Here is a 26,795-nt window from a genome sequence, read left to right on the forward strand (position 1 = left end):
CATGCTCTGTGCGGACGCAGGAGGAACGCTGCTGCCTCGGGTTGTAGCAGTGGAGGAGAATCTGGCGCGTCGCATGGGACTCCTCAGGTCTCGCTTTTTCCGCCCACAGGCTGTGCTGCAGAGGCAACTCCTGATGTACACGGCGTGGTGGATCTGTCCTCACAGCAGGGTGAGTGGCGGGTGGTAGCGTTCGCGTTACTCGAGGCGGAGGGCCAGTGTGGAGGCTGTTCGTCTGGCGTCGCCTGTTCGCCCAGTGAGTGAACGTGTGCACCTTCCTTCAGCAGTGCCCGAGCAGACACACGGTGGCAAGAGTTTGCTAGTTATCGTGAGCTCCAACGTCAGGCGTGTTATGGAGCCCCTTAGGCAGGTAGCGTTCAGGGCTGGAAGTAAAGCCAATGTGCGCTCGATAGGCGTGCTGGGGTGAGTCATCAGAGATTTAGAAGAGGCCCTGCCTGCGGCTGTAGTGTGGAGGATATAGTCGTCTGCAAGTTGTGGCTCACGTCGGTGCCAACGGCGCCTGTCGCATGGGTTCTGAGGCCATCCTCGGTTCATATATGCGGCTGGCGGAAGTGATGAACGCTGCTGGCCTCGCGTGTGGGGTGCAAGCAGAGCTCACAGTTCGCATCATTGTTCAGAGCTGACCGGGTTTCTTTGGTTTGGAATCTAGTAGGTGGTCTCATCCAAAGCCTTCATCGATTCTGTGACATTCGTGGGAGTAGATTTCTAGACCTGCGTTATCGGGTGGGGAATTTTAGGTCAGGGGTGTACTACCCTAAGGACGCAGCTGCTCGGGTAGTAGAGTACTTGTGGAGTGCATATGACGGTTTTTTAAGGCTAGGCGATAGTTTGAGGTACTCTGAACACCCGCCAGTCGATAAGCTCGTATTGAAATCAGGCCGTGTTCAGAGAAAAGACATTTCGACTGTCAAAATTTTATCAGTAAACTATCGAAGTATTCGTAACAGCCCCCAAATTTAGTGCTCTCCAAGGAACGTCTCGTGCCCAAATTATTCTTGGGCCCGAGAGCTGGTTGGAACCTGAAGCAGAAAGCTCTGAGCTATTTAGCGAGTCATGGAACGTATATCGGGGAGAGAGAGAGAGAGAGAGAGAGAGAGAGAGAGAGAGAGAGAGAGAGAGAGAGAGAGAGAGAGAGAGAGAGACTAGACGCCATGGGGGGGGGGGGGGGGGGGTGTTCATTGCGTTGTATTGAGGTCGAAATTGAGTGTGACTTTGAAGTTACCTGGTCGCGTATAAGTCTAGGTGAAACCAGATTAATTGTTGGATATTTTTACCGCTCACCAGATTCCGCTATGACAGTTCTAGAGTTATTCAAAGGAAGTTTACGGTTAGTAATGAGTAAATACTAAGATTATGCAATAATAGGTGGAGGTGACATTAAACTACAGAGTAAAGAATAGGGCGTCTATGGGTTAATTGCGGGGGTTACAGTGGATCAGTCTTGCAAAGTACTTTTGCTCACGTTTTCCGAAAACTGTCTTGAGCAGCTAGTTGGGCAGCGCACATGCATTGAAAACATCTTAGACCTTGTAGTTACAAATAGGCCGGATATTGGCGGCATCAGTATAGAGACGGGGATTGGTGCTAATGAAGTCATCACACCGACTATGCTTACTATATTTAATAAGTAGGTCAAGAAGGCAAAGAAAATGTTTCTGCCAAGAAGGGTAGATAAGTAATTATAACATCTCAATTGGACAATGAATTTACGTGTATGATGGACATAGAGGAATTACAGGCAATGTTTAAAGATATTGTAAATCGTGGTCTGGAGAAGTGTGTGCCAAATAAGTTGATTAAGGTCGGAGAAGACGCAACGTGGTTTAACAACGAAGTTCGAAAAATGCCGAGGAAGCAAAAGCTGTTGCACTCTCGGGTCAAAAAAGAGTGTACAAATGGCGACAGGCAAAGGTTAGTAGAGATTGTGTTTGTGAATAGATCTATGCGCGAAGCACACAGTTACTGTCGCCATACCTTAGCAAAAGATCGGGCCTAGAACCCGAGAAAATTCTGGTCCTATGTAAAATCTCGAAATGGGACTAAAGCTTCCATCCAGATACTCGTTGAGCAGACTTGTGTGGCAGAAGAAGATAGCAAAACAAAAACCTAAGATTTAAATTTCACATTTAAGAAAGGGTTCACGCAGGACACATTAATAAGCATCCATGGTGTAGAAAAACAACTGAAAGAGTTGAAAACAAAAAAGTCGCCAGTTCCGGATGGAATCCCAGTTCGGTTTTTCAGGGCGTACTCTACGGCATTGGCCCCTTAGTTTGCAATGATCGTGAATCTTTCGCCCAGTGCAAAGTCCCAAGCGAGTGGAGGAAAGCGTAGGTGGCCCTTGTAATAAGAAAATTAAGAGAACGGACTCGCGAAATTACAGACCAGTATCCTTGCAATCGGTTTGCTGCAGAATTCTGAAAACATTCTCTGTTCGAAGATAATAAATTTCCTGGAGACGGAAAAGCTTGTGTCCACGAATCAGCACACGATGTACTGTGAAATTGGATGAAGGGCAAAAGGCAGATTATACAGTTCTAGATGTCCGAAATGTGACACGGTGCCCCACTGCGCATATGGTTTAGGTTCGAAGATATGTTAGTGGCTCGAAGAATTCTTAAGTAATATAACCCAGTTCGTCGTCCTCTCATCATTGACAAAGATGTCTTTAGGAGTGCCCTAGGGGAGTGCAATAAGACCGCCATTATTTTCTATATACACAAGTGATCTGGTGGACTACAATCTGCTGATTTTTGCTGATGGTACTGTTGTGTACGAGAAGGCGCAGAAGTTGAGTGACTGTAGAAGGATACAAGAGGACGTAAACAAAATGTCTAGTTGGTATGATGAATGGCAGCTAACTCTAAATATAGATAAATGTCAGTTAATACGGATGAGCGCAGGAAAAACAAACCCGTAATGTTCAGATACAGCATTAGTATTGTCTTGCCTGACAGTCATGTCGCTTAAATATCTAGGCGTAATGTTGCAAAGTAATATACACTCCTGGAAATTGAAATAAGAACACCGTGAATTCATTGTCCCAGGAAGGGGAAACTTTGACACATTCCTGGGGTCAGATACATCACATGATCACACTGACAGAACCACAGGCACATAGACACAGGCAACAGAGCATGCACAATGTCGGTACTAGTACAGTGTATATCCACCTTTCGCAGCAATGCAGGCTGCTATTCTCCCATGGAGACGATCGTAGAGATGCTGGAAGTAGTCCTGTGGAACGGCTTGCCATGCCATTTCCACCTGGCGCCTCAGTTGGACCAGCGTTCGTGCTGGACGTGCAGACCACGTGAGACGACGCTTCATCCAGTCCCAAACATGCTCAATGGGGGACAGATCCGGAGATCTTGCTGGCCAGGGTAGTTGACTTACACCTTCTAGAGCACGTTGGGTGGCACGGGATACATGCGGACGTGCATTGTCCTGTTGGAACAGCAAGTTCCCTTGCCGGTCTAGGAATGGTAGAACGATGGGTTCGATGACGGTTTGGATGTACCGTGCACTATTCAGTGTCCCCTCGACGATCACCAGAGGTGTACGGCCAGTGTAGGAGATCGCTCCCCACACCATGATACCGGGTGTTGGCCCTGTGTGCCTCGGTCGTATGCAGTCCTGATTGTGGCGCTCACCTGCACGGCGCCAAACACGCATACGACCATCATTGGCACCAAGGCAGAAGCGACTCTCATCGCTGAAGACGACACGTCTCCATTCGTCCCTCCATTCACGCCTGTCGCAACACGACTGGAGGCGGGCTGCACGATGTTGGGGCGTGAGCGGAAGACGGCCTAACGGTGTGCGGGACCGTAGCCCAGCTTCATGGAGACGGTTGCGAATGGTCCTCGCCGATACCCCAGGAGCAACAGTGTCCCTAATATGCTGGGAAGTGGCGGTGCGGTCCCCTACGGCACTGCGTAGGATCCTACGGTTTTGGCGTGCATCCGTGCGTCGCTGCGGTTCGGTCCCAGGTCGACGGGCACGTGCACCTTCCGCCGACCACTGGCGACAACATCGATGTACTATGGAGACCTCACGCCCCACGTGTTGAGCAATTCGGCGGTACGTCCCCCCGGCCTCCCGCATGCCCACTATACGCCCTCGCTCAAAGTCCGTCAACTGCACATACGGTTCACGTTCACGCTGTCGCGGCATGCTACCAGTGTTAGACTGCGATGGAGCTCCGTATGCCACCGCAAACTGGCTGACACTGACGGCGGCGGTGCAAAAATGCTGCTGGTGTGTCCGCTGTGCCGTGCGTGTGATCATTGCTTGTACAGCCCTCTCGCAGTGTCCGGAGCAAGTATGGTGGGTCTGACACACCGGTGTCAATGTGCTCTTTTTTCCATTTCCAGGAGTGTAGAATGGAACGAGGACGTGAGGATTGTGGTAGGGAAGGCGAATGCTCGACTTCGATTATTGGGTTCAGATGGCTCTGAGCACTATGGGACTCAACTTCTAAGGTCATCAGTCCCCTAGAACTTAGAACTACTTAAACCTAACTAACCTACGGACATCACACACGTCCATGCCCCAGGCAGGATTCGAACCTGCGTTCCGGACTGTAGCGCCTAGAACCGCTCGGCCATTTTGGCCGGCTTGATTTATTTGGAGAATTTTGGACAAGTTTAGTCCATCCGTAAAGGAAACAACATATAGGACGCTAGTGTGATCTATTCTGGAGTACTGCTCTAGTGTTTGGGCTCCCCACCAGGTCGGATTAAAGGAAGGCATCGAAGCAATTCAGAGACGGGCTGCTAGATTTGTTACAGGTAGCTTAGAACAACACGCAAGTGTTACGGAGATGCTTCGCAAACTCAAATGGGAATCCCTGGAGGGAAGGTGACGTCTTTTCGAGGAAAGCTATTGAGAAAATTTAGAGAACCGGCTTTTGAGGCTGCATGCGGAACTATTCTACTGCCGCGAACATTCCTTTCGCGTAAAGACCACGGAGGTAAGGTACGAGTAATTAGGGCTCATACCGAAGCATCTAGGAAGTTGTTCTCCCCTGCTCTATTTGCGAGTGGAATAGGAAAGGAAATGACCTGTAGTGGTACAGGGGACCCTCCGCCGCACACCTTACGGCGCTTGCGGAGAGCGTCTAGATGTAGATTCAGTGCTGCTCAGGTTGTGGTTTGTTTATGACCTGATGTTCCATGATGTCCACGGATTCTACATTCAGAAACATGGTTCATTTTGCATGTTAGTGGTAAACATCACAGAGACTTAAGTTACGATCTCAATCAAAATTCATTCACGAATGGGTCATTATGGATATAATGCGCCACTTCTCGTATGGATATAACGCGCTACTTCTCGTTATATTTGAACCTCGTGCCTGTTCGCAGCAGTGATCTCATTTTCTATACAGATCGCACAGTTCTGCTTTGCATGGGAAAACTGTTGGTAAACCTAGTGTGTTTAGTATTTCTCTTTTCCATGTATTCTTAGCGTAGGAACACCTAAGTTTCACGTAATTTCCAAAAACAACATCGCACATTGTGAAGAAGAACGTTGAGTATATCTTTGAGTTCTCTTACTGGTTGATATTCAGCTGCGAGTTCCGTGCCTTCTTTTACATTCGCCCCATATAACGAGACCGCGACAGCTTGAATATGCTAATTAAGCCAAGGAGTGAGTTGGAATCAAATAAGCCATTGGAACTGGAAGCGTAGGGTATGTTAGAGCGTTGGTTTATTTCTTCCAGATAATACGCTGCTTGACAATAAAGTGACGCATACGGTTGTGAGGGAGTGTGTGGTATTTTAGGGCTTACAAAATGGAGTCGACTTCACAGAGAACTTTTGGCAGTATCACCCCCATGGTTCAACATGAAGTTGCACCCCCTATGGCGTCGATGCATGCACTGTTAAGGTTGGGAACGTTGTGATGAAGCCGTTGTATCCTGCCCTGACACTAGCTAGCCCACAGTTATTGTTAACTGGCCATTGATATCCCGGATACTGATAGTGGTGCGAAGTTTACGTCCGAGCTGGTACCTTACATGTTCTGTTGGGGGCAGAGCTAGGGATCTTGCTGGACACGAGAATACTTCAACATCACGGAGAAAGTTCAGAGACAATCTATGTAAAAACCATCGATCACTAAGGGGATCAAAGTAAAAAAACTGAAGATCTGTAGGATTAATGTTATAGCCAACCAATGAATATCATATCCAATAAAAAGAATGCAGAAACCTGCACTAAGTAATTCAACCAGTGTAGTCTGACTGCGGAGAATCACTTACAGGGTTCTCCAAGGCCCAGTCTTAGGTCTACTACTGTTCCTCATGCATGTAAACGATCTTCCATCTAATACACAACAAGCAGAATTCTTTTTGCAAATGACATTAGTATAATAATCAGTGCAAACATACATACAGAAAAGGAAGAAATGATAAACAATGTTCTTAAAGATATCTTTGACTGCTTTTCCGCGAATGGTCTCGCTCAATTTTAAGAAGAGACAACATATTCAGTTCTGCACATCTAGGGATACTGCACCAGTGATAAGTGTCACACACAATGAGGAAATAATAAATAGAATGGAAACTTCAAAATTATTAGGTGTCCTTACTGACCAGCATTTGCTGCACTGTAAAAAGTACATTTTAGAACTCCTAAAACAACTTAGTTCAGCCAAATTTGCGTTTTGCATCATTGGAAGTCTTGCGGCGAGACAAATCAGTTGCTCAAAAATGTACTGTAAGAATAATATGTGATGCTCACCCCCGATTATATTGTAGACATTTGTTCAAGGAGTTGGACATCTGCCTACTGCTTCGCAGTATATTTATTCTCTCAAGAATATATGTGTAAATAATATGCTACAGTTCAAAAGGAGCAATGATGTACATAATTACAATATCAGAAGGAAAAATGACATTCCTTGCTCCACATTAAGGTTGTCTGTAGCGCAGTAAGAGGTGCACAGTGGCGCAACAAAAATTGATAACTTACCTAGTGATACAACCTGGAAAAGTTTCTCCTTGACAACTCCTTTTACTCCGAAGACTTTCAATTATTGTTGTGTGTAAAAGTTGATGGGTATGACTTATATCTGTATATTTAAAAAAAAATCTTATAAATGTTCAGCATGTAGCCACACTAGCAAATAATTTGCGATGTGACTGAAGTGACTCATTCCACATTACGATTTATCGTGCAAAATTATCCATAGAACGTGAAACTAAATGTTCGATGTCTGGACGAGAATTGTCCTGTTGGTAAAGACGCTACGCTACTGTCACATGAGGACGCATAAAGGCCGTGACGAACTGTTGTGCCGACGAAGTTCCCTTACCTACTACCAACTGTGGCCTGAAGTCATATCCGGTGACTCCTCACATCATTACACCTGGAGTAACACCGCTGCTCCTCTCCAAAAGCTTCGGAATAATGGGAACTCTCGTCGGTCGCCACCATACTCTGCGATGATGGTCACCCGGGGTAGTGCAGAATCAAGATTCGTCGCTGAACACAATTTAACAAGATTGGTCAGCACTTCGTGCTTCCTGGTTACGGCAGCAGTATACAACTCTGGTATTCAGAAGGTCGTGGGTTCTAATCTTGTCAGGTGCTATATTTAATTTGTAACTCTTTATCAAATTGACTTTTATTATTTTCAATTAATTCGTTCATTTTTTGTATCTGTAATGTTTCGTCACACCGTTTTCATGATCGGATTGACTTTTTTACTTGCTCTTTTTTTCGTTTGGAATCTGCCTTTGTCGCCTATAACCAGCAACAGATTGCTACCAGCGCTGCTCATCAGTTGGTATCGCATCAGCTCTCATAGTCAGTATGAGAATAGTTACACGTAACCTATGAAAGCGAGAAGTTACAGTTCGCATTTAGTGCGAAAACTGATTTTTTTTTCGGTGTTTTCTCGGTTACGTTGCACATAAAGAGGTAGTGGTTAGCTTAAGACAGGAGTGTAAAGGGCTAAAAAACGCCTCGTCTGTCACAGTTCAGTCGTTGGTCACGTAAAATCAGCTCTGAGTACAGTACCTCGCGTTCCCGCCATAAGGCGTCGGCTGTCAAGTAATTTTTATGGGATTTCTTTTTGTTAGTACGGCTGCTGTTAGTCTCCAACCAATGATAGATGATGACAGAATGTTGCAAAGAGTCCATCAATTGACCTCAGATGCAGATTTAAGTGTGGCGGGGTTATTACACCATGGTTCGGGGGAAGTAGTAAATTTTCATTTGGTTATTACGAAATTCAGTGTATATTTACATCCATGTAACTTGCACATAACTTTTTTGTCCACACTTCCTTTACTAAATCGCCAAGCACACGTTTACTTCTTAAATGTTACATCACACAAAAGGCTTTCATCATTGCTGAATACGTTCGCGGAAACTCCTCATTATGTTCTCAATCATTTCTCGAGAAATGCGCTGTCTGTCTCTGTCTCTTGCCGGATTGCGGCTGTCAACTCATCAGTATTATGGAATCCCCGTCCCCCCAAAAAAACTTTGTTCTTGAGATGACCCCACAGAAAAAATTCCAGGGGCTGAGAGATCAGGTGATCATACAGGCCATGCTTCGCGTCGCAAAAATGTCGGAAATTTTGTTTGAGAGCCCATTCAGATGAAAGTTTACCTTTTCAGACGTAACAAGGTTTGCTCGAACTGCGTCATCGTGATCAATTCTGTGCAGTAACGTTGCGCAGGAATTACTCCTGCTCACTTTTGTCTCCCGAACGCAACTGTTGAGCCACTTGCAGCTTATAAGAATGAAACATTAAATCGTGTTTCGCAATCATCTGCAAATACCTGCAAGGGATTTGTAATGCTCTGGAATAATGACTCATAGATCTGTATGGGCACCGATGCAGAGCTGCACGAATTCGTCGGACATTTTCAATCGTTCGAATTGTCATTTCGGGTCCCATACGCTTCTCATTGGTTACAGAAAATTCTCACGCCATTGTTTTACCCACCTGGATATTGTCCTTTAGTCTGTAACACGTAAATGGTGGTTTCTTCAAAGACACTGAGCACTGGATAGCGGCAACGCTCTCACACGACAGGACTACTCCACTGCCTCAATACACACTAGCGCTACAAAAATTGGTGGCATACTATGTGGGTCGGATTAGATGCAGCAGATGGTGCGGGTACATCCACAGGTTAGCAGGGTGGCAAGTTGAATGACGCAAAATACTGAGATTCTCCCTGCGGATGATCAGACGTAGCGACTGATCCCTAGACGATGAGTATGCCTGCACTCGTGTTCCCATGCAGTCCAACATTAGGCTAGTGTAACATCCAAATGCTCCACAAATCTGGATATTACACGATTCTACCTGCCAGCCGAAGGCACAGCCACAATGAGGCCCGTTTCAAACACTGTTAGGTGCTGATAACCCTGTCTCTCACGAGTACGTGGCATCTCCGTGTCCTACAGTGATCACTCACATCTGACGCTATTCACTCCCCTTTTACAGCGTAACAGGCTAAACATGAACAACACTAATGCACGCTGGTGGCAGTTCTACCTGTCACAAAGAACTGCAACTCTAATCGTTTACGTACTGGCCGAGAGTGTATTTGTGTACAAAGTTGCATTGACATCTGGCCATGTCCTCTAGGTGCTTCACTTTTTCTATCAGGCAATGTGTAATATTGTATTTGTTTCAAAACTGTTTTCCCAATGTACTCGTGCAGAATATGTTCACTCTTTTGTATATGTAAAATTCGCCGCTTTAATGTGCAGTTTTTTAATTGGAGCCGCCGCGCGGGTTTGCCGTGCGGTTCTGACGTCTTGTCACGATCCGCGAGGCTCGCCCCGTCGGAGGTTAGAGTCCTCCCCCGGGCATTGTGTGTGTGTGTGTGTGTGTGTGTGTGTGTGTGTGTGTGTGTGTGTGTGTGTGTGTGTGTGTGTGTTTGTCGTCCTTAGAGTAAGTTAGTTTAAATTAGATTAAGTAGTGTGTAAGCTTAGGGACCGGTGACGTCAGCAGTTTGGTCCCATAAGACCTTACCACAAATTAAAAAAATAAAATTGGAACTGTTGTATCCATACTCTAGCAACCCACTCGTCTAGTGCATACCTTACACCTTCACATTAAGATATTTTTTGAAACGCAGTTCTAGAACGGTGAACAGTTGTTACCTCGCTTTGTAATCCCAAACCACTTAGTGTTGTAATTGTTTTTAAATCAGTACTTACATGAGGTATGTGACAGTTGTATGTAGCATCTTTCACCGAAAGCTACATATCAAAGAGCGTTTTGTAATGAAGTGTCATACCTCCCATCTCTGTACTGTTAGCGGTTATCTAGAATGTTTGTACGTTGTAAGTAAACCTCGCGCACCCAAAAATTATTACGCCACGCTGAGATAAAACAGATCCTTTTACAGCAGATTCCTTCCCCCAGCGTTCTAGAGAGTTAGATGTGTAAGTAACAAAATAACGACCTCTCATTGTCTGTACGTAGGTTGAACCGACTCCCACTTAATTTACTTTCGCTAAATAACTTCACTAGTTAGCTGCTCGTGAACCACACAAATTTCCTTTGATGGCCGACCATCTGATGATGAGCCTGCTGTGGCTGTTAAGTTGGCGTACGAAATAATAAAGCACTTCGTAATATTATGAAGTGAGTGGGCACAGTTTCTACACATATCAGTGCCATTCATACAACTTCTACGTGCGGCACTTGTAGCGTGGCGTCGAGGACATTCATTTTTCAGATGGTTCATTGTTTGTGCCGGACTGTATGTAAAAGCAAAACTACCTCTAGTTAAAAGAACATCCTGTTAATCTGCAGTCAGTCTATTACTAGCAGTGAAGTCTGGTGGTACCTACCAAGAGCTCCACACAGTGCCTTGCTTCTAGAAACCAGTTTTTCAGAATCACCCTGTGAAAGGGTCTGATAATTCGAAGGGGATCCACAGTGAGAACCATCAAGTACCGATGGGGAACCATGCTTTGGCTGAATCAGATATTCTGTGAGGTCTCATGAATCCCATGATACTCATATTAAAGTACTCACATTGGGAAGATATGTCTCGGCGCGTTTGGAGAGTCGTGGCCGAAGGCGCTTGGACACCACTTCCCCTGTACATCTCTTCTGTCAGTTCATAATAGTCAAATCCTCACTGTCGAAGGATGTAGTAACCGATGTGGCACACGGTCTAAGACACTGCACTTCCATTCTGCTGACGCAGTTAAACATTTAAGTGTGCCACAATCGTCTAAGACAATTGCCGCGATAATTCCTTTTCTAATTCCATGGCGGATTTCCTTCCCTTCCCTTCCCTTCCCTTCCCTTCCCTTCCCTTCCCTTCCCTTCCCTTCCCTTCCCTTCCCTTCCCTTCCCTTCCCTTCCCTTCATCTTTTTCTAACAGTCAGTTCTCCGCCTTTGACCTCTTTGTTGATGAGCCGTTAAATTTTATCTTGCCTTCGAGAGGCATGGGGTGGACGAAATAGTGTGAGGCATTCAGAAACTCTTCTGTAACTTTCTTCAAATGTGCGTAGTAAAATATTCCGATTCTTTGATGTATTTGGTTGGTGCATAAGTTCGTAACGTTTTTGTTTCGCATGTTGGTATTCCGATTGCTATGGTTTTAATTATCGATTGTCATTTTTTATTTATAGTCCATTCTTGCTATTTGAGTTTACATATTGTCATTTTGTCATTTGGAGATAGTGAATGGATCTGTGGACGTTAGAAAAATGGAGTTCCAGGTAGAGAAATCGGAACATTACCGACATATTGTTCTGTTTTTCATTAGAGGGCTGACAACAGCGGAGGCAGCCAGAAACATTTGCGCCGTACGAGATCTGTTCAGAAAATTCAGGAACTTTGTCCACAGAATTTTTCTACACTTACCTTTTACTTACTGTAGACAGCCTCCTTCGAAATACTCTCTTCCACAATTACACAGCCTCCTTCGAAATACTCTCTTCCACAATTACACAGCCTCCTTCGAAATACTCTCTTCCACAATTACACAGCCTCCTTCGAAATACTCTCTTCCACAATTACACAGCCTCCTTCGAAATACTCTCCTCCACAATTACACAGCCTCCTTCGAAATACTCTCCTCCACAGTTGATAAAGCGCTCCCAGCACCGTTTCCACTTCCGGAAGCAGTCTTGATACGTCTCTTGCTGGATCGCGCGAAGTGCAGTCTGCAAATTTTCTTTTGTCTTTTCTATCATTGCAAATCTTTATCCTTTCATCGGGGTTTTCAGTTGGAAATAAAGTCCACAGGGGCCAGATACGGAGAGCACGGAGGGCGAGGCAGCACGGTGATGCCGTGTTTTGTGCAATAGTCACGCACCAACAGGGATGAATGTGCGGGTGTGTCATCGTGATGCAAAGGCAATGAGTTGTCTCGCCACATTTTAGGCCGTTTCCTTTTCACATTTTTTCGCAGGCGTCGCTATACGTTCCGAGAATACCATCGATTAACAGTTTGTCCCTGTGGTGCGAATTCATGATGAACTGACCCTTCAAAAGTTGAAGAAAACTACGAGCATGACTGACTTTTGACCCGATCTGACGAGGTTTTTTCGGTCTCGGAGAAACTTTTTCCAAGCTATCGTGAAGATTGAACCTTGGTCTCGACATCACCGCCGTAGACCCACGTCTCAACACTAGTTTTAATTTTCCTAAGGAACATCTCGTTCTCATCTGCGCGATCCAAAAGCTCGTCTCAGATGCGAGGCGAAGGTCTTTCTGGTGTTGACTCATGAACCATGGGACGAACTTGGCGGCAACATGAAGCATTCCAAGCTGCTGTCAGAATTTCATGACGTGATTCAACTGAAATGTTACATTCTTCTGCAATCTCTCGGACAGTCAGTCTTCGATTGCCACGCACAATTTCGTTGACTTTCCTGACATGAACGTCGTCGGTAGACGTCAAAGGGCGTCCTGAACAAGGGTCATCTTTAACTTCCGTCTTGCCACACCGTGTGAATCACCCGTACTACAGAGTACGGCTTAAGCACTCATCACCGTAGGCTTCCTGCATCATTTGGTGTGTGTCTGTAAAGGTTTTCTCGAGTTTCACGCAAAATTTAATGCATACACGTTACTCTTCTAGCTCTGCCATCTCGAAATTCGCGAACTGTGCGACACGACGTTCTACTCAGTAGATAACTAACACACATGCAGTAATGAAACTTCGGGCAATTACACACTCAACATAGGCATGTGCAGGGATGCCAACCGCGTTTTTCTCACACACACCACTGGCGCGAAATTACGTATGTTCGGGAATTTTTTGAACAGACATCGCATGTGGCGTAATTGCCATTGGACAGAGCACGGCAAGAAAATGGTTTACTCGTTTTAAGAAAGATCGTTTTACCATCAGTCACTCTCCACGTTCAGGAAGACATTCTGGGTTTGATGAAGTTCGTTTAAATGCATCAATCCACAATGATCCAGGCCAGTGTACTCGAGAACTGGCAATGCGATGAACTGTGATCACACCACCGTAGTGTGACATTTGCATTAAATGGGGAAGGTTCCAAAATCTGGTGTATAGGTACAGCATGCTCTAAGCCAAAATCACAAAAAATCATGGGATGGCCATATGTACATTTCTGCGTACTCATAAATTGGCTCGTGAACAACGCCGACAATACCTATCCTGTATCGTTACTGGTGACGAGAAATCGTGTCTTCATGCTAACATACGGAAAAGAAGTGAATAGTTCAGCCCAAAAAAGTAGGAATTCCCCGTACAAAGACCTGCGCACACCCAGAAAAGATAATTTTACACATATGGCCGAACAGTGTATGGTGTACTACGAACTACTTCCCCGAGGTGTAACCATCACGGTTGACATTTATTATCAACAACTGAGACATCTTGCCGACGCTGTTCAAGAGCAACGACCAGGAAGACTGCGTGAAGTCATGCTCCTCCACGGTAACGTCCACATCCTGCTAGACTGACAAATAGTACACAGGTGTTTCGTTGGGAAGCCATTCTGCACACACCTTATGTACCTGATATACCGCCCTCAGATTTTAAACTTTTCCGCTCTCTATCGAACAACTTTCAAGGTACTTCTTTTCCAAATGAAACACATCAAAATCGTGTAATGTCTATAGTGTTGGCAAACTGTTGTGAATAGTGAAGTAGAATATATCTTTGATGACTGAAGTCTGTTATGTAAATCTGTGGTGTTAATTAACCTTACGGAACAACGCTACGAATTTACACACCAATCCAATCGATAAACGTTAAATCTGTATTCGCTAATTTTGTTCAGAGTGATCATTGTGGCTATAGTATGAACAGGAAATTTCAGAGGCAGGAACAACGGCTTTGTGGGCGCGGTTTTGGAACAGTTGAGACAACTTCAAAAAAATGGTTCAAATGACTCTGAGCACTATGGGACTTAAATTCTGTGGTCATCAGTCCCCTAGAACTTAGAACTACTTACACCTAACTAACCGAAGGACTTCACACACATCCATGCCCGAGGCAGGATTCGAACCTGCGACCGTAGCAGTACCGCGGGAGTCAACTTCACACACACACACACACACACACACACACACACACACACACTCACATATATATATGCAACAGATCCTCAAAGTGTTTTTTTTTTTGACGAAATGAGCTTTTTCAGTACTACTGTGTTTAATAAATTTTAATAAGAGGAAACGGATGGTTTTAAAAATGGATCCTGTATATTTACAAAGTGTTACTAAAATGTTTGAGACGTGGTCAGTGCGGCTTTACGTCGGTTTCATCAAATCGGGGCAAAAACCAAAAAAATACCATAATTCTAGGCAATGTACAGAATGCTATGAAATTTAGGGTGTCATCGGAGCAAATGATATGGCAGTCATAAAATAAACTTTATACTTGGATCGGAGTGACAGTCATGCTATCTATTTCTGCACAGGGCATAAACCATAGGAACAGCCAATCAAGAATGAGTTTCTCACGCTTTCTGTTGAACGTCGTCATATCACTCTGCTGCCTGAAGCGCCAGTTACGTGTTAGTTGCAGGCGACGCTTGGTGCACAGCTGTGATTCGTTTTCGTTGTTTACATTGTTTCTGCTGCGTGTTCATTTTTTATGCGACAGAGTATTAGAAAATAGATCCGGAAGAACGCAGAAAAGCAGTTAATAATCCTGCTGAACCCGTCAGCTGGTAGCGTGTGAATGTACAGAATACAAAACGATAATACACAACTGCCGCCATATTGTGTACACTGACCAATGCAATCCGATGTCATCGTCCCCTTCCACGCTCGACTGTTTCTAATACAAGAACTTATGTTGTAACTCAGAACGTATTTGAAATATACAATATCTAAACTATCTGATCAAAAGCAAAAATATCCGGACATCTGTTACTGGACGTTAATATGGGGTGTTTCACGCTTCTTCGCCTTTATGACGGCTGGCACTTCGCTGAGACACTTTCAGTGGGGTGCCTGAATGTCTGGAGACCTTTTCAGAACGGTTGCTGTCCACATACCGTCGCCTCATAGACCCTTCTTTGATAGGGTGCATTGCCATGCTGGTACAATCAATCGTTCTCTCCGAACTGTTCCTCTACGGTAAGCAGTACACAGTGCTATAAAATGTGCCATTGTGCTAGCTGGATTGCTGGTAGGGACTTAGGACTCACGAGCGATCCCTTCCGCTGATTTCGTGTGGTCTTCTATAACCACACTCTGCAATGCTTTACGAACTCTGTCAGACAGTGTTGAAAGTAACGTCTCCGAATTTTTTTATTTGAAAACAAACTTTATTAACATTCTACATATTTATTCTTCATGTCTACATATTTATTGCTCACCCTGGTCACGAACACATTTCTCCCAGAGAGATACCAGTTCGTTAACACCTTCACTTTTTGAATGGTTGTTGACGCAGCCACAACCTCACCTCTGCTTGCACCACTTCACCACAATCAAAGTGATGTCCTTGAAGGGGTTAACAGACGGAAATCGGGTGGGGCCAAGTCGGGACTGTGCGAAGAATGATCAGTGACAGTGAGTCCAAGGCGCTGGATTGTTGCACGTGTAGCAGCGCTCGTGTGTGGTCCGGCATTGTCATGCAGAATGAGAGGGTGCGCCATATGTTGACGAACTCTACGAATTCGTGCTTTCACTTCCCTGATGCTTTAGCAGTACCTTGCACAGTTTAGCTCCACGAATTCCAAATGTACCCCACCTTGAACACCCCAGAAAACTGTGAGCATGACTGTTTGCTGATGGCACGGTCTTCAACTTTTTTCAGTGCCAGGACTGAGCATTAGAGGCAGCTACCGTGCATACAGTTTTCTGTACCGCAGTTTTGCAGTAATGGCTTTCACACGCTCTCGTGATATGCCACACTTACCCGAGAGGTGTGTCTGTGTTACCCGACTATTTTCTCTGTCGAGTTCATCAACCCGATTCCTATGGGTCGTCGGTGGCGGTACGCGGTAGTCCACGCAGAGTTCTGCACACAGTTAGCGGCACCGTTTCCTTTATTACAAGCGCGAGCAACCCAATGTCCCACGTTACTAATGTCGATACAATCATCACCGTACACAGCTTTCATTATTTTCTAGATTTAAATTGGAGGCATGTTTTCTGCGGTTACAAACTCGATTATAGCGCGCAGATTCTCACACACCGACATAATTAAATTACACACCGCCATGTTACCTTCTAGCGGCAAAGGGTTGAAACGGCGTCAGCGAAGCGGGAAAGTCGACCGAGTAATATGTATGACTTGTAAAACGTTAACTGATATTGTGAACACAATAAAAATTCCGAGGTATTACTTTCCAACACCCCCTCGTACAAAAGGTCTGCCTGGTCTCGATTTAGCTGTGGTTGTTGCTTCGCGTTTCCACTTAGCAATCACATCCACACCAACAGTCGACCTGGGCAGGTTTAGAAGGTTGAAATGTCCCAGATGGCTTTGTTAATCAGGTGACATCCCATGACTAGTCCACGTTCGAAGTCCCCGAGTTCTCCAGACTGACTCATTCTGCCGTTACCGCTTTTCTGCTGACCCCACAATACTCTCCGCCTCCTTGTATGTTGGCATGTCCGCTTCTCGTTATACCTGGTGGTCAACTCCACATTACATAGGGATGTCCGGATACCTTTGATCATACATTGAAGCGCCAAAGAAACTGGTTTAGGCATGCGTATTCAAATATAGAGATATTTTAACAGGCAGAATACGGCGCTGCGGTCGGCAACGCCTATACAAGACAAGCATGTGGCGCAGTTCTCAGATCGGTTACTGCTGCTACAATGACAGGTTATCAAGATTTCAGTGAGTTTGAACGTGGTGTTACAGTCGGCGTACGAGCGGTGGGACACCATCTCCGAGGTAGCGATGAAGTGGGATTTTCGCGTACGACCATTTCACGAGTGTACCGTGAATATCAGAAATCCGGTTAAACATAAATCTCCGACTAGCTGTAGCCGGGAAAAGATCCTGTAAGAACGGGACCAACGACAACTGAAGAGGATCGTTCAACGTGACAGAAGTGCAACCCTTCCCCAAATTGCTGCACATTTCAATATTGGGCCATCAACAAGGGTCAGCGTGCGAACCATTCAACGACGGCCCATTCGTGTGCCCTTGATGACTGCACGACATAAAACTTTACGTCTCGCCTGGGCCCGGCAACACTGACATTGGACTGGTGATGACTGGAAACATGTCTGGTCGGACGAGTCTCCTTTCAGATTGTATCGAGAGGATGGACGTTTAGGGGTATGGAGACAACCTCCTGAATCCATGGCTCCTGCATGTCAGAAAGGGACTGTTCACGCTGGTGAATGCTCTGTAATGGTGTGGGGCGTGTGCAGTTGGAGTGATTCCTCATAGGTCTAGATACAACTCTGACAGGTGACACGTACGTAAGCATCCTGTCTGATCACCTGCATCCACTCGTGTCCATTGTGGATTCCGACGGACTTCGACAATTTCAGCAAGTCAGTGTGACACCCCACACGTCCAGAATTACTACAGAGTGTGTCCAGGAACTCTCGTATGTTCTGAGTTTAAACAATTCCGCTGGCCATCAGATTCCCCACTCAAGAACATTATTGAGCATTGCAACGCGCTGTTCAGAAGAGAGCTCAACCCCCTCGTACTCTTACGGTTTTATGGACAGCCCTGAAGGATTCATGGTGTCAATTCCCTCCAGCACTACTTCAGGCATTAGTCGAGTCCATGCCATGTCGTGTTGTGGCACTTCTGCGTGCTCGCGGTGGCCCTACACGATATTTGGCAAGTGTACCACTTTCTTTGGCTTTTCAGTGTATAATGTACGTGTAAGTATGGTATAGTGAAACGGAATGTTATTACCCCAAACAGCAACATTGCATATACGTACAAAGGAAATGCCATTCTTCCTCTGTAGCTGCTCTAAGAGTGGCAAAGATCTGTTTGCGACTGAGTTGTATCCCACTTCCCGTGGGAAACTGGAACTCATTACATGGAGTTCACGCCTGCCTCTCGTTGCACAGAACTATTTATTGAGGATAGTATCGAATCTAATCCAGGAGACGAGCCGTCTGTGGTTGTCCATTGACTACGTGTAGGATGAAAATATTCTAAAGATGAACAGGCTGTTTATACGCAGTACGATATACCCCACAGATGTAGTGCAGAGGTAACAGTACAGTTACAACACGGATTACGCGTCTGAATATGGAGACAACGGAGGCCAGGGCAGCTAGTGGGGCGGCGCTGTTCTACTGCGCACATTTGCAGATGTTTAGGCTGTTTCGGGATTGAGCCTGACTGCCATCCTGCTTAGGTAAGAAACAGGAATACGGAATTTCTCATCTTCTCCGACTTTATAGCCAGAGACGCCTGTAAGGATAGCACAGTGCAAGACGACCATACATGCTCTTACCTCATTGACGAGAGAAGGGAAAAAAAAAAGAGCTAGCAGGAAGGAGAATTGAGTCGGATGTAGGAACCTCATCCCTAACGTGTCAGATGGTCGGTGTTAGTGTGTAATAATATTGCAGGTTCATCTCTTATTTTTTTGTCAGTCGTCAGCCAGTCACATTAATCTCCAATACCATTTCATGTTTCATGTCTTATGTCTAATAGCTTTGGCGTCTTTTACTATGAATTTTATTTATTCAATAGTAATATATATTTCAACATAAAGTCGATCTAGCCCAAAACTTAGATTTTAAATAAATCTCCTTTAGTAAGTGACCAGCAAGGTATGCTTGCTATTATTTGAATAGTAAAATTGCTCTTTCATAATGACGTAATGAGTTGTAACACTTGTTTACTTGCCCCTCCAGAACACACGAATTTTCTTACTTTCACTTTTCGTTGTACAATACTTACTTAATTACTCTTTGTTATTTGTAACACCACTTTTCCTTCCATCTTCATCGACATCTTCCGTCCATTCACTCCAGGAAGGGTAGACCGTATTTTGTGTAGGGTTTCTGTCTTCTTCCTTAGAGTGCATATCAACAATAATTTGTCGTCGTAGCACGTGACCATCCACAGTCTAACTTTCCGGATGCTGATCGTATAATTCAGGAACTCTTCCCGTTCAAAATTAACACTAGAATGACTTGAACCACCGACAATCTCTGAGTCTTCAGTGCTTCATATGTTTCAGTTGTTCCGCATTGCCGCTCGTACAGTAGATGGTGCCTGAGAGATATTCATGTTGTTCTGTCCCTCACACATACTTTCTGCCCAGTTTAATATTTTGAAACATACAGCTGTCAGCTATACTGTTGACATAAGCGATTGTAATGACGCCGTTTTCCATGTTGTAGTTTTATACGCCGCAAGTGCGGCGGTATAGGCCTTTTTGTCACGTGCGTAACGGTTTTTTTTCCGTGTTATTACTTTCTCCCATTAAATACGAAAACCAGTGCCCTTACATTAATATGGGAAAAAATAAGAAAATATCTACTATGGATTACAGATGAAAATTTCCCCATCGTAGTAGATTAGATTTTGCGCATGCATCTCTTATGTACCCGAAAATTAGCAGCTGCACAGAGTATTCTTCTATTTAGTCCCCTGCTTTGCCATTAGATCGAGATCTGAAATTCTTTCACTTGGATGAACAGGTCCCTAATAACATACCGAGGACAACCTATGAGCTTATGGAGACTAAAATGAATTGTAATTGATGTAGAAGTTGAATCAGCACATGCGACAATAAATGTGACACCCGCAGGAGTCATCGCGCTAATGCCCCGTACACTGCAGCCAGCCTTGATAGAAGCCTCAGTTCAGTCCGGAAGTGTGTCCGTAAGTTTCTTCAGGTTTGCCATATCTTGCCGAAGCCACTCATTGATGACTAGTTCACGCAGGGCTGCCAAATTGCTGGAATGTTAGCTGCTACATTTGACAAGCTGTTCCAGATAGTCTCTAGACTTTCTGTATGCAGTTAAGATAGGGTAGTTTTACGGGACAGTCTGAGGTGCGATAGGGTGGCTGAGTGTTCGTCAAACTAGAAACGTAAGCGTACTGTCCAGTGAATAAGGGTGTCATTATCTTGAAAGATGATAGTGTGCACAGCATATTCATCATGAAGTTCGAGATTCCTCAAGAGTCCGACAAACCCAACGAGTGCATGTGCCTGTAGAAACAAGCGGAAGAGGTTTTGACAATGTATTACGAAATTACCGCTATGTCTATGTTTATATGGACTTCTGCCATATTAGGTTATTGAGTATGAGAAGCATATAGCGGCCTTGGTGTCCAACAAACCACGTCATTTCTGTCATAAAGCTAGAACAACGCCAAAGAAGTGTCTCCCCACACTTTCATAAAAAGTAGGTTGCGACACAATTTTTACTGAGACATATGCTCTTTGTGTTCAGCAAAAGAGGTTACATATTATTTGAGTACTCTAAATTCAAAGTGCGTCACTGTTGTGTTCATGTTTAATACAGCCATTTCATTGAAATCCTTCTGGGCGTACTGTCACGTCATAAAATACTCAAAATACTAAAATCCATATTCCGGTCGAGCTGCAGTGTCCTTCCTCAGGTCAGTAACACGAAAGATGTAGGTGGTGTAGTGGCACCATTAGAGGAGCAATACATTGAACCACTCACTACACTATCACCTACAAACGTAAATACTTCTATGAATGGAGAAACATCACATGTAGTGCAATGTACAGTGCATTTGCACGCTAATGGCCAGCTATATGTGTGTTTTACTGTGCTTTTAAAATATGGAAGTATTCTCAAAACTTTTCGAATACTTCAGGCTGTAATTACAAGGCCTTGAGTGCACAAACAGTTCCATTACACAGAACTGGAGTAAGAAATATAAATATTATTAGTTAAATAAGAAAGATACACAGAAGCAACAGTCTTGCAACTCTCAGAATGTCTTGTCGGACTCCCTTTCGCCCGGTGCTGTGCAGCAACTTGTCGTGGCATGGACTTGACAAGCTGTTGGAATTCCCCTGCAGAAATATTGAGGCATGCTGCCTCTATAACCCCCCCAATAATAGCAAAACTGGTGCCGTTGTAGGATTTTGTGCACGAACTGGCACCTCGATTATGTCCCATAAATGTTCGATGGGATTCGTGTGGGGGCAATCTGGGTGGCCAAATTGTTCGCTCGAATTGTCCAAAATGTTCTTCATACCAGTCTTGACATCTGTCATGGCGCATTGTCATTCATAAAAATACCATCAATGAATGGCTGCGGATGTTCTCAAAGTAACTGAACATAACCACTTTGTGAATGATCAGTTCAGTTGGACCAAAGGACCCACCCTAGTCCATGTAAACACAGCTCACACTATTATGTAGTATCACCAGCTTGCACAGTGCCTTGTTGACGACTTGTGTCTGTGGCTTCGTGGAATCTGCACCACACTCAAACCCCACCATCATCTCTTACCAACTGAAATCTGAATTCATCTGACCAGGCCACAGTTTTCGAGTCATCTTGGGTCCAACTTGTATGATCATGAGCCCAGAAAAGTTGCTACAGGTGATGTCTTTCTGTTAGCAAAGGCTCTCACGTCGCTTGTCTGCTTCCATAGCCCATTAATGCCAAATTTCGCCGCATTTTTGTCGTATGTCCCACATTTGTTTCTGCTGTTATTTCACACAGTGCTGATTTTCTGTTGGAACTGACAATCCTGAACAAACGCTGCTGCTCTTGGCCGTTAAGTGAAGGCCATTGGCTGCTGCATTGTCAGAGGAGAAGTAGTGCCTGAAATTTGGTATTCTTGGCACACCCTTGACACTGTGGATCTTGGAATGTTGAGTTCCCTACTAGTTTCTGAAATGGAATGTCCCATGCCTCTAGCCCCAGCTACTATTCCACGTTCAAAGTCTGTCAATACCAATTGTGTGGCAATAATCACATTGGAAACCTTTTCACATGAGTCACCTGGGTATAAATTACAGCTCTGCCAATGCACTGCCCTTTTTGTACCTTACGTACATGATACAGCCGTCATCTGTATATGTGCATATCCCTATCCCAAGACTTTTGTCACCTCAGCATATATATATTTGTCTTGCTGATATACAGACTGTATCAGCACTTCTTGACATTGTGCGTAGTTATTCTGCAGATAACACAGTATCATGGCACTTCTATGTCCCTGTTGTCATAAGTTAACTATAAAGTTCAAATGTATACCCTTACTAATGCTAGGCAAGCAATATATATATATATATATATATATATAGAGAGAGAGAGAGAGAGAGAGAGAGAGAGAGAGAGATTAGTCCACTCCCCAGCTAATTAATCTTTGCTCTGAGGAAAGCTGCTGCAGCTTTGCCAGAAGATCAGTTTTAGTATTTTAAGTATTTTATAAGATGACATCGCACTACACCCAAAAGTTTTAATGAGAATGACCCCAGTCATGGAAGCTTACGTATTTGTAACACAACCATGATTTTTTGATAATAACTCTTCTTAAAGTATTTAATCTTATATAAGCTGCAGGAGCTGCTGCTTCAGTACCTACAGGCAACTTAAATCTGCACACGCTCACGTGGTTATTTTGAATACTTTTTGTTGGGTTAGTAAAGATGAAATACATTAAATGTCTAAGCTCTTTTCGTGTAGCCCATTGTGTTTGAAATTTTCTTCTGTGCAATAAATATCTCATTGCAGGCACTATTAACAGCTTTTTGTTTTGTTGTTTGAGCAGGACATTTACGTGACACGTAAACTAAATCCAGTTTGGAATTACGGTACGGTGAAGAACAAGCCACCTGTAAAAACCACAATGTCTGGAACGCATAGTGGTAACTAAGCGAGAAAAGTAATGGACCAAATTTTGTGGTGAGTAGTGTTACATTCATTTAAAATATTATTAACATACTTAGTATATATGCAAATTGCAGCATTATAAATGAAATGTGCAGATTATACAACATTAAATGTAGGTTGCCGTGTAAAAGATTAAAATTATAGTGATAGACTGGCTGGTAAGGTCAAATCTTTTAAATAGTCTCTAACATGGACTAAATTCAAGACAGAATATGCATTAGATACTACAGGGGCAAATACCACCTCCCAGTGTGCATTATCCACTGTTACGTTGAAGGATATGTAGAGACCATTATTGCCCTATGTTTTGGCTTCACCAAACATTTGAATTGGCTATACTGTGTTGTTACTCAGAGCATTGTTTTCTTGCACAGGTGATACGTAACCTAAATTCTGACCTTTTTATTTGTGATGCTTCAGTTTTCCCTTGTATGGTTGTGGCCTGCTGAGGTGTGGATTGGGAGGGGGGGGGGGGGGGGGGGTGTTTGCAAATAAAACCTCTCCTCACTTTGAGATGGAACAACATACAGTGGGCTACTGTCCCCTCTAATAGACTCTGCACTGTCAAGGAGACTACTTATGCGTCACACTGCTCCTTCTATTCCTTCCAGAAGAAATGCACTGCTGTACATAGCTCTGCAGCAGTCATATCAGAGTAATCCATAATTCCATTTTATTTAATGTCCGTCCCCGGTAGGTGAGTGGTCAGCACGACAGAATGTCAATCCTAAGGGCCCGAGTTCGGTACCCGGCTGGGTCTGAGATTTTCTCTGCTCAGATATTGGGTGTAGTGTTGCCCTAGTCTACCCGACAGGAGGCCCTAGTCACACGACATATCATCTCATTTTATTTAATAAGTCATCCCAATGAGACGATTGTGGAGCATGACAAACAGTATCGCGTGTCCTGGTGGAACGCCCTGCCCCTTCCCCATCCCTAAACACGATTTTCTGCATTCTTAGCCTCCACTATTGGCTGACAACTCATGGTCAGTTCTATGTTCTCCATGGAAGTGTGGTATATCTTTTCAAATATAACATTTGAATTACTTCCAAGGTGGAGTCAGGGTCAGAGGGGTTGGGGTAGTGGTGTCTACTGCCGCATGTTGGGTCTGGGGAACCCTACACCCTAGCTCTTTCGCTTGTTGCCTCGGTCAGCCCTCCTTTACTTTAATTGCTTTTAGATATGGGTAGCCACTTTTTTTTTTCCCCACGCCTTATTTTTCTGTTTTGGGGGTAGTACTCCAATGAATAATGGGATGCTGCACACTTCAACTCTAATGAATCTGCCAGGCGTCACTCACCTACTGACCTGATTACTTCTCTCACCTTGATTTATTACTGTCCTTCTAACTGATCTCCATTACATTTTTAGCCTTCTCCCATTTAGTACAGGATGACACAGAAAAACGGGAACATTTCCACACTCCAATAAAACTAGAAGTGACAAGAAAAGAAATTGCATCCATAGTAATTGAAACCTGAAACCTTACAACTTGGCCATTTATGTAACATTGATGGCATTTATCATTATTTGAAAATAACATCCTTTAGATGGCGTTGTCCTGCATGAATACATTCGTGAAATCTCCTGTTAAGATTCCTTATTGATTGCTGCAACATCTCGGCTGGGATACTGTGAATTGCATCCCAAATTGTTTTAACTCATCCAGGGTTCTTGGTAGAGTCATGTAGACTTTGCTCTTGAGGTAGCCCCACACTCTGGCGATCTAGGGGGCCAGGGAATGTTATCGAATCGTGAGATCACATGGTTGCCAAACAATTCTCGCACATATGCCATTGATTGCTGTGAAGTGCGTGATGTCACTCTGTTCTGTTGAAACAGAGCTTCTTGAACATTTGGAAAGTTGTTCAACGCAGGTTTAATGAAATTTTGTAATATCACCATGTAACGATTGGCATTGACTGTTATTGTTTTTCCCTGTTCATTTGCAAAAAAATACAGTCCGATAATCCCATGTGATGAATCGCCACATCATACTGTCACTTTACTAGCATGTAAAGGGCGCTCCTTAGGATTTGTGTTTGGCCAGTAACTGTAGTTCTGGAATAAGGTTTTCACTCTGCAGTAGTGTGTGCATTTATATGAAACTTCCTGGCAGATTAAAACTGTGTGCCGGACTGAGACTCGAACTTGGGACCTTTGCCTTTCACGAGCAAGTGCTCTACCATCTGTGCCACCCAAGCACGACTCACACCTCATCCTCACAGCTGTGATGTTGGGGCGTGAGTCGTGCTTGGGTAGCTCAGATGGTAGAGCACTTGCCCATGAAAGGCAAAGGTCCTGAGTTAGTCTCAGTCCGGCACACAGATCTAATCTGCCAGGAAGTTTCAACAGTAGTTATGTTTATTCGCATGACCTGCGAGACGAAAATGTCTGAACGGAAAACCCGACCTATACACCATAAAAACCTTCAGTGTACTCCTAGCCACTTTTCCCTCTGCATTTAACAATGGAATTTCCATTGCACTCTTAATGTTCGTGTCTTTGCATTTAAGTTTGCATAAGGTTGGTTAGACTTTACCAAATACTGAAACTTTCCTTACAACGACCTTTTCTTGTCCAGCTGTTTCACCTTGGCTTCCTTGCACTTCTTATTTGATTCGCTCATAAATGGTGTACATTGCTGTATGCCTGACTTTTATTGAACATTCGTACCATAATAACACTGTTTGTCATCGCTATTGATATAGTAATATATTCATCCAGGGATAATTTTATAATTTTTGGAACAATAAACGATTTGGCATATTTTTACTTCTTTCATCTATCAATTGAAGTATTTCTTCTGCTACCCAATGTTTCTTCACAGTAACCTTCCTTGCAACTATGTTTGTATGTCCAACTCCTTTGATTGCTGTATTTAAGTACAGGGTGGGTGTAATTAAACTTTCACTACTTAAGCCAGTGTAGACGGAAAACTTTACTGTTTGGGTACCCAACTCTCTAGGAATGATGTTCAGACTGATCCCTGCAGGATTTGCATGATTAGTAGTGTTACTGTCAAGACTTACCATTAGGCACAGGTATAGGTACGGCAGCGTAAGGTTGAAACACAAGCATTTGTGTGTTTGTTACAGTTTTAGTGACTCAGTGTGGGTCTGGACAAGTTGAGCAGGTATTTACTCATAAAGCTGTTTCATCGAAAAAATAATAATAGTGCTGCTGCCCTTCACAAGATGCATTAAAGGAATATGGAGAGATGGTCCTTCCGTATCAGGGTTGAAGAACACGATTCGGAAGTTCGAATTAACTCACAATTTACAAACAGCTCCTGGGTATGCCCGAAGGTCAATTGCACCACAAATTGTTGAAGTTACTGTTGCCATAGCTAAGAACATTGGAAGCCATGTTCGATCTTAAACAAGTAGACGAGCTGTGTCACAACAGCTGAACATTCCATGGTACATCTTTCGAAAAGTGCTTCGAACAATTGTAAAATGGTATCTATAGAAGCTTCACATTACCAATTACCTT

The 26,795-nt window shown here is 44.1% G+C and overlaps 1 protein-coding gene across 6 annotated transcripts in view; it reads left to right on the forward strand.

The window, feature by feature from the left end:
* Positions 1 to 26,795, forward strand: part of LOC126297666 (uncharacterized) — a 275,101-nt gene that overhangs the window by 87,161 nt on the left and 161,145 nt on the right. For 5 of the 6 annotated variants that reach the window (XM_049988760.1, XM_049988761.1, XM_049988759.1 and 2 more), the window contains one exon: positions 23,176 to 23,309. The gene's annotated coding sequence lies outside the window, so the exon portion shown is untranslated. Of the gene's footprint in view, positions 1 to 23,024; positions 23,044 to 23,175; positions 23,310 to 26,795 lie in introns of those variants that run through there. The other variant, XM_049988763.1, reaches the window with a different exon arrangement.

The sequence above is a fragment of the Schistocerca gregaria genome, chromosome X (genome assembly GCF_023897955.1).
Source record: "Schistocerca gregaria isolate iqSchGreg1 chromosome X, iqSchGreg1.2, whole genome shotgun sequence".
In the NCBI taxonomy this organism is placed as follows: Eukaryota; Metazoa; Arthropoda; class Insecta; order Orthoptera; family Acrididae; genus Schistocerca; species Schistocerca gregaria.